The sequence below is a fragment of the Haliotis asinina genome, chromosome 3 (assembly GCF_037392515.1).
Source record: "Haliotis asinina isolate JCU_RB_2024 chromosome 3, JCU_Hal_asi_v2, whole genome shotgun sequence".
NCBI classification, from domain to species: domain Eukaryota; kingdom Metazoa; phylum Mollusca; class Gastropoda; order Lepetellida; family Haliotidae; genus Haliotis; species Haliotis asinina.
This window is the reverse complement of record NC_090282.1, coordinates 4303072-4312906: the sequence shown is the minus strand read 5'-3', so window position 1 is coordinate 4312906 and position 9835 is coordinate 4303072.

The window sequence follows — 9835 nt, the reverse complement described above, 5'->3', positions numbered from 1 at the left end:
TAGAGTTTGTTTTTATTACGCGACAGACATTTTTGTATTATCGCATATAATGTAAAGATATGATCAATGGCTGAATATTGTTTTCTAAAAGCCGCCTGGCATTCAGGGATTAAGTTTCTCATATTTGACCAGTTTGAAATTCTTTTGTTTAAAACAGTTGTAAATATTTTCCCAATAACACTCATTAAAGATATGCCTCTGTAATTATCTGGATTGTCTTGAGTCCCTTTTTTATGTATAGGTATAATGACTGAACGAGACCAACTTTCGGGAAACGAACCACTTTCGAATACAGTATTAAAACACTTATGGATGAAGGGCATTAACAAGGCTTGAGAACATTTAACCATTTCGATTATAATGTTATCGGGACCAGCTGCTTTTCCGCTCTTTAAGCTACTTATAGCATTCTTAATCTCATCAACTGAAATGTGCGTTTCCAAAATCATTTGATCAACAGTGTCAAATTCATTCGAAGGGAAGTTATCATCATCGAATGTGTAACGATCACTTGGAAAAACGGCATCATTAGAAATCCTCTTTATGAGGATTTGTACGACATGAAGTCTTCTCTTTTTCCACCTCTAGGGCACAGAATTACACCCTTTCTTTCTTTGGCCGGCATTGAGCTGGAAAACATAGCTCCCTCCCGTCTTCTTTCTTCTCCTCCTTGGCAGATGGTTAGGCCACAAGTGGACATAACATTAACTACATTTAAAAAATCAGAAACGAATGAATTACAGTGTAAACAAGAATATAATCAATTGAAACATAAATTTTGCAATTATAAATCCTTATTTACAGACGGTTCCAAGGATGGTGGCGCAGTGGCTTGTGCCACTGTCATTGGATCTGGAACACTATCTTCTAGATTTCTATCATAGTTCTATTCTTACAGCTGAAGCTAACGCCATATTAACGACTTTTAGATACATACAAAGACGCCCTAAACATAAACAGTACATAATCTATTCAGACTCTCTTTCTTGCCTCCAGGCTATTAAAAGTATTTCATGTAAACATCGAGTTTTAATTGAAATTATTGAATTGTAGAATGATCTTGCTACTGACCAGTGCGACATCGTCCTTTGTTGGTTACCTAGTCACGTTGGCATTTCTGGTAACACAATGGCCGATCTTGCTGCTAAGGCAGCGCTCAAGAAATCTGTGACACCACTTCTTATTCCATACTCAGATTATAAAGCTACAATAAAATCATATATCCGTGATCTGATGCAGAAGAAGTGGGACACCCAGGTACGTATAAATAAATTACATGAAATAAAACCTTATATCGGTTATACTTACTTGGGTTGTCAGTCCAGATTTGAGGAGGTCATTATGCGACGATGTCGGATTGGCCATACGAGGTATACTCACGATTATCTATTAAAAGTGAACATCCTCCGTTTTGTATCCCTTGTGATGAAAGAATCACAGTCAAGCATGTCCTGCTTGACTGTGTTAAATATTCCATGACAAGGGATAAATATTCTAATTCACGTTTAATTCAAGTTTGAAGGATCTTTTTAACAATGTAAGCTTTCATTTAATTATTGCATTTTTTAAAAAAAACTTGTGGCTAATCTTGCATACAATCACCAGCAGCTGAAGGGATGATGTAAATCCAGCTAGGGACCATGCAGGTAGCAGAAGTACGGTAAGTACCTATGGCCTAAAGTATGGTGATCTACCTTCAGTTGTTGGTGATCTATACAGCCTGTTGTTATATTGTATCGTCTGAATAGGGATATTAGCTTTAACTTTTCACACTAGTTTTATTTCTTTGTGTGATGATCCAGTTGTTTTACTGTCCTTCGTCGACAGATTTCTATCACATACATAGATTCTTTTTTAAAGAATGCTCTCGTCACGATATGGCTGCAATACTACCGATGTGACGTTAAATATCAACTCACTCACTTACAGATTCTAGAGAGACAGTTAAATGTCATAAACGTAGAGAGACAGCTTGATGTCATAAACCCAGCACTAATTGAAGAGTTGGGGTTAGATGTTATAGGCGTAGCACAGATTCTAGAGAGGCAGTTAGATGTCATAAGGTAAGAACAGATTCTACAGAGAAAGTTAGATATCATGAGGTTAGCACAGATTCAAAAGAGACAGTTAGACGTCATAACCTTAGCACAGATTCTAGAGAGACAGTTAGAAATCATAAACTTAACACAGATTTTAGAGAGACAGTTAGATGTCAGAAGCTAAGCACAGATCCCTAGAGAGAAAGTTAGATGTCATCAGCTCAACACACATTCAAATGTGTAGAGTTTAGACACAGTTAGATGTCATACGCTAAGCACAGATTCTAGAGAGACAGCTAGATGTCAGAAACCTAGCACTAATTGAAAAGTTGCATTTAGTTGTTGTAGGCGTAGCACAGATTTTACAGAACCCGTGAAGGTCCCGGGGTAGAATAGGCCTTCAGCAACCCATGCTTGCCACAAAAGGTGACTATGCTTGTCGTAAGAGGCGACTAACGGGATCGGGTGGTCAGACTAGCTGACTTGGTTGACACATGTCATCGGTTCCCAATTGCACAGATTGATGCTCATGTTGTTGATCACTGGATTGTCTGGTCCAGACTCGATTATTTACAGACCGTCGCCATATAGCTGGAATATTGCTAAGTGCGACGTAAAACTAAACTCACTCACTCACTCACTCACAGATTCTACAGAGGAAGTTAGATGTCATAAGCTAAGAACAGATTGTAGAGAGAAGGTTAGATGTCATGAGATTAGTACAGATTCAAAAGAGGCAGTTAGACGTCATAAGCTTAGCACAGAGTTCAGAGACAGTTAGATGTCACACGCTAAGCATAGATTCTAGAGAGACAGCTAGATGTCAGAAACCTAGCACTAATTGAAGAGTTACAGTTAGATGTTATAGGCGTAGCACAGATTCTACAGAGGCAGTTAGATGTCATAAGGTAAGAACAGATTCTAGAGAGAAAGTTAGATGTCATGAGCTTCGCACAGATTCAAAGGAGGCAGTTAGACGTCGTAAGGTTAGCAGAGAGTTTAAACACATGTTATAGGCTTAGCACAGATTGTAGAGAGGCACTTAGATGTCATAAGCTTAGGACAGATTCTAGAGAGAAAGTGAGATGTCATGCGCTTAACACAGTTGAAGAGTTGCAATTAGAGGTTATAGGCGTAGCACAGATTCTAGAGAAGCAGTTAGATGTCATAAGGTAAGAATAGATTCCAGAGAGAAAGTTAGATGTCTTGAGCTTAAGACAGATTCAAAAGTTTAGAGTTTAGAGACAGTTAGATTCTAGAGAGGCAGTTAGATGTCATCAGCAAAGAACAGATTTAAAAGAAACAGTTAGACGTCATAAGCTCAGCACAGAGTTCAGAGACAGATAGATGTCATAAGCTTAGGAGAGAGTTTAAACACATGTTATAGGCGTAGCACAGATTCTAGAGAGGCACTTAGATGTCATCAGCTAAGAACAGATTTTAGAGAGAAAGTTAGATGTCATGAGCTTGAAACAGATTGAAAAGTTTCGTGTTTAGAGACAGTTAGATGTCATATGCTGAGCACAGATTCTAGAGAGAGAGTTAGAAATCATAAACCGGGCACCTAATCTGGAGAGTTAGATGTCACACGGTAAGCACAGATTCTAGAGAGACAGCTAGATGTCAGAAACCTAGCACTAATTGAAGAGTTGCAATTAGATGTTAGAGGCGTAGCAGAGAGTCTACAGAGGAAGTTAGATGTCATAAGCTAAGAACAGATTGTAGAGAGAAAGTTAGATGTCATGAGCTTAAAACAGATTAAAAAGTTTAGTGTTTAGAGAGTTAGATGTCATACGCTAAGCACAAATTCTAGAGAGACAGTTAAAAATCATAATCCGAGCACCTTATTTTGGGAGTTAGATGTCACACGCTAAGGACAGATTCTAGAGAGACAGCTAGATGTCAGAAACCTAGCACTAATTGAAGAGTTGAAATTAGATGTTATAGGCCTAGCACAGATTCTACAGAGGAAGTTAGATGTCATAAGCTAAGAACAGATTGTAGAGAGAAGGTTAGATGTCATGAGCTTAGCACAGATTCAAAGGAGGCAGTTAGACGTCGTAAGGTTAGCAGAGAGTTTAAACACATGTTATAGGCTTAGCACAGATTCTAGAGAGGCACTTAGATGGCATAAGCTTAGGACAGATTCTAGAGAGAAAGTGAGATGTCATGAGCTTAACACAGTTGAAGAGTTGCAATTAGATGTTATAGGCGTAGCACAGATTCTAGAGAAGCAGTTAGATGTCATAAGGTAAGAATAGATTCCAGAGAGAAAGTTAGATGTCTTGAGCTTAGGACAGATTCAAAAGAGGCAGTTAGACGTCATAAGCTAAACACAGATTCTAGAGAGAAAGTTAGATGTCATGAGCTGAACACAGATTCAAAGGAGGCAGGTAGACGTCGTAAGGTTAGCAGAGAGTTTAAACACATGTTATAGGCGTAGCACAGATTGTAGAGAGGCACTTAGATGTCAAAAGCTTAGGACAGATTCTAGAGAGAAAGTGAGATGTCATGAGCTTAACACAGTTGAAGAGTTGCAATTAGATGTTATAGGCGTAGCGCAGATTCTAGAGAAGCAGTTAGATGTCATAAGGTAAGAATAGATTCCAGAGAGAAATTTAGATGTGTTGAGCTTAGGACAGATTCAAAAGAGGCAGTTAGACGTCATAAGCTAAACACAGATTCTAGAGAGAAAGTTAGATGTCTTGAGCTTAACACAGATTCAAAAGTTTAGAGTATAGAGACAGTTAGATTCTAGAGATTCAGTTAGATGTCATCAGCTAAGAACAGATTGTAGAGAGAAAGTTAGATGTCATGAGCTTAGCACAGATTTAAAAGAGGCAGTTAGACGTCATAAGCTCAGCACAGAGTTCAGAGACAGTTAGACGTCATAAGCTTAGGAGAGAGTTTAAACACATGTTATAGGCGTAGCACAGATTCTAGAGAGGCACTTAGATGTCATCAGCTAAGAACAGATTTTAGAGAGAAAGTTAGATGTCATGAGCTTGAAACAGATTGAAAAGTTTCGTGTTTAGAGATAGTTAGATGTCATATGCTGAGCACAGATTCTAGAGAGAGAGTTAGAAATCATAAACCGGGCACCTAATCTAGAGAGTTAGATGTCACACGGTAAGCACAGATTCTAGAGAGACAGCTAGATGTCAGAAACCTAGCACTAATTGAAGAGTTGCAATTAGATGTTAGAGGCGTAGCAGAGAGTCTACACAGGAAGTTAGATGTCATAAGCTAAGAACAGATTGTAGAGAGAAAGTTAGATGTCATGAGCTTAAAACAGATTAAAAAGTTTAGTGTTTAGAGACAGTTAGATGTCATATGCTAAGCACAGATTCTAGAGAGACAGTTAAAAATCATAATCCGAGCACCTTATTTTGGGAGTTAGATGTCACACGCTAAGGACAGATTCTAGAGAGACAGCTAGATGTCAGAAACCTAGCACTAATTGAAGAGTTGAAATTAGATGTTATAGGCGTAGCACAGATTCTACAGAGGAAGTTAGATGTTATAAGCTAAGAACAGATTGTAGAGAGAAGGTTAGATGTCATGAGCTTAGCACAGATTCAAAGGAGGCAGTTAGACGTCGTAAGGTTAGCAGAGAGTTTAAACACATGTTATAGGCTTAGCACAGATTCTAGAGAGGCACTTAGATGGCATAAGCTTAGGACAGATTCTAGAGAGAAAGTGAGATGTCATGAGCTTAACACAGTTGAAGAGTTGCAATTAGATGTTATAGGCGTAGCACAGATTCTAGAGAAGCAGTTAGATGTCATAAGGTAAGAATAGATTCCAGAGAGAAAGTTAGATGTCTTGAGCTTAGGACAGATTCAAAAGAGGCAGTTAGACGTCATAAGCTAAACACAGATTCTAGAGAGAAAGTTAGATGTCATGAGCTTAACACAGATTCAAAGGAGGCAGGTAGACGTCGTAAGGTTAGCAGAGAGTTTAAACACATGTTATAGGCGTAGCACAGATTGTAGAGAGGCACTTAGATGGCATAAGCTTAGGACAGATTCTAGAGAGAAAGTGAGATGTCATGAGCTTAACACAGTTGAAGAGTTGCAATTAGATGTTATAGGCGTAGCGCAGATTCTAGAGAAGCAGTTAGATGTCATAAGGTAAGAATAGATTCCAGAGAGAAAGTTAAATGTCTTGAGTTTAGGACAGATTCAAAAGAGGCAGTTAGACGTCATAAGCTAAACACAGATTCTAGAGAGAAAGTTAGATGTCTAGAGCTTAACACAGATTCAAAAGTTTAGAGTTTAGAGACAGTTAGATTCTAGAGATTCAGTTAGATGTCATCAGCTAAGAACAGATTGTAGAGAGAAAGTTAGATGTCATACGCTAAGCAAAGATTCTAGAGAGACAGATAGATGATGTTAGAAGCTGAACACGGATTCTAGATAGGCAGTTAGACGTCATAATATAGACTAGAGAGAGATAAATAGATGTAATAAACATAGCACAGACTCTATAGAGACAGTCAGATGTAGGAGGCTTAGCAAAGATTCTAGAAAGGTAGTTAAATGTGATAAACTTAGCACAGATTCTAGAGAGGGAGTTAAATGTGATAAGTTTTAATACATGTACAGCTCCTACAGAGGCAGTTAGATGTCATAAACGAAGAACAATTAGTAGAGGGACAGTTAAATGTCTGAAGCTTAGAACAGATTCCAGAGGGACAGGTTTCATAAGCTTAGCACGGATTGTAGAGAGGCAGTTAGATGTCATAAGATTAGCACAGATTGTAGAGAGGGAGATTATGACACTTAAATGTCATAAGGTTAGCACATATTCTAGAATGACAATTAGATGTCTTAAACTTTCAACAAATTGTAGAGAGGCAGTTAGATGCCATAAGCTTAGAACAGATTCTAGAGAGAAAGTTAGATGTCATAAACCGAACACCTAATCTAGAGAGTTAGATGTCACACGCTAAGCACAGGTTCTAAAGAGACAGCTAGATGTCAGAAACCTAGCACTAATTGAAGAGTTGCAGTTAGATGTTATAGGCGTAGCACAGATTCTAGAGAGGCAGTTAGATGTCATAAGCTATGAACAGATTCTAGAGAGAAAGTTAGATGTCATGAGCTGAGCACAGATTCAAAAGAGGCAGTTAGACGTCATAAGTATAGCACAGAGTTTAGAGACAGTTAAATGTCATACGCTAAGCAAAGATTCTAGAGAGACAGTTAGATGATGTTAGAAGCTGAACACGGATTCTAGATAGGCAGTTAGACGTCATAATATAGACTATAGAGAGATAAATACACTGGCCCAAAAAAGAAACGCATAGGTGAAAATCCAATGTTATGAGAGATGATTTATTAACTTAAATTGCACAAAAAGTAATGGAACTTGAGCAATGATTATTCACACGGGTATTAACAAATGTGTGTCAAGACATATACAATCATTCACAGTGGTATTAAGCGTTTCTATTTTCCATGGCATAGTGAGAAAGTCAGTATCTGGTGTGACCACCACGGGCATCAATCACTGCTCTGCATCGCCTCGGCATTGACTGTATAAGACGTCGTATCCGCCTTTGTGGGATTCTTCTCCACTCATCTCGCAACGCATTCACCAACTGTAGACGTGTCTGTGGCTGCGGCTGTCGACGTAGTAACCATTTACCCAATTGGTCCCATAAATGTTCAATTGGGTTCAAATCCGGCGATTTTGAGGGCCATGGAAGAACTGTAATGTTGTTGTTGGCAAGGAAATCCGTGGTAATGCGTGCTGTGTGCGGTCTCGCATTGTCGTGCTGGAAAATTTCCCTTCTAGCGTCAATTGTAGGAACAACATGACGGTTCAGAATTTCATCCCGGTAGCGTACAGCATTGAGATTCCCTTGCACATGCACCAACTGTGTCCTGCCGTTCATAGATATGCTTCCCCACATCATTACACCTCCACCACCGTGTCTGTTGACCTCACGAACGCACTGTCGAGCATATCTCTCATTTCGACGTCTGTAAACACGCATCCTTCCATCATGTCTGTACAGCAGAAAACGTGACTCATCGCTGAACCAGATCCTCCTTCAATTCAAGAGGTTCCATGCCCGAACGTTCCTGCACCACTGAAGACGTGCACGACGGTGATGGGGATGCAGAACAGGTCCTGCATGAGGTCGCATAGGTCGAATTCCATGCTCTCTAAGGCGATTCCTGATGGTTTGTGGAGAGACTCTACGCAGCCCAGGAACGTGATCAGCGGTATACGTAGCAGTGACGGCCCGATTACGCAGATGAAGCACCCGGATGTAGCGGTCTTGTGCTGGAGTTGTCACCCTTGGTCTCCCACTCCTTGGACGGTCTCTGGTCGAGTTGTGTTGCGTGTATCGTTGCCAGAGACGGGAAATCGTGCTCTGCCTCACATTCAGACGTCTGGCAACTGATGACTGACTTTCCCCAGCTTCCAGACGTCCAATGGCTCTATTTCTGTTTTCTTCATTTAACCTTGGCATTTTTCGCGTCGCATAGAAAGAAATTCGAAGAATGAATCGCAACAGGACCTGTCCCCTTTTATAGCCATCATAATCAAGATTGAGATCCTGCATTTGCACGTGCATAATGCTTTCAGATTTTCCCACGTGCAGATTATACAAAGCGTTTTCAAGGTGCTGTGGTGTGGCGAATAATCACCAGAGGTTGTGTTTGTTTGTCTGTTTTGGTTGTATTGACTATAAAAACACTTAATATTTACATTAATTGTCATTCCATTCCATATTTTCCGAAAACTTCTACTTTAAAAATGAGATTTCAGCTATGCGTTTCTTTTTTGGGTCAGTGTAGATGTAATAAACATAGCACAGACTCTATAGTGACAGTTAGATGTAAGAAGCTTAGAAAAGATTCTCGAAAGGTAGTTAGATGTGATACACTTAGCATAGATTCTAGAGAGACTGATGTAATAAGCTTAGCACATATTGTAGAGAGGCAGTTAGATGTCATAAGCTATGAACAGATTCTAGAGAGAAAGTTAGATGTCATGAGCTGAGCACAGATTCAAAAGAGGCAGTTAGACGTCATAAGTATAGCACAGAGTTTAGAGACAGTTAGATGTCATACGCTAAGCAAAGATTCTAGAGAGACAGATAGATGATGTTAGAAGCTGAACACGGATTCTAGATAGGCAGTTAGACGTCATAATATAGACTAGAGAGAGATAAATAGATGTAATAAACATAGCACAGACTCTATAGAGACAGTCAGATGTAGGAGGCTTAGCAAAGATTCTAGAAAGGTAGTTAAATGTGATAAACTTAGCACAGATTCTAGAGAGGGAGTTAAATGTGATAAGTTTTAATACATGTACAGCTCCTACAGAGGCAGTTAGATGTCATAAACGAAGCACAATTAGTAGAGGGACAGTTAAATGTCTGAAGCTTAGAACAGATTCCAGAGGGACAGGTTTCATAAGCTTAGCACTGATTGTAGAGAGGCAGTTAGATGTCATAAGATTAGCACAGATTGTAGAGAGGGAGATTATGACACTTAAATGTCATAAGGTTAGCACATATTCTAGAATGACAATTAGATGTCTTAAACTTTCAACAGATTGTAGAGAGGCAGTTAGATGCCATAAGCTTAGAACAGATTCTAGAGAGAAAGTTAGATGTCATAAACCGAACACCTAATCTAGAGAGTTAGATGTCACACGCTAAGCACAGGTTCTAAAGAGACAGCTAGATGTCAGAAACCTAGCACTAATTGAAGAGTTGCAGTTAGATGTTATAGGCGTAGCACAGATTCTAGAGAGGCAGTTAGACGTCA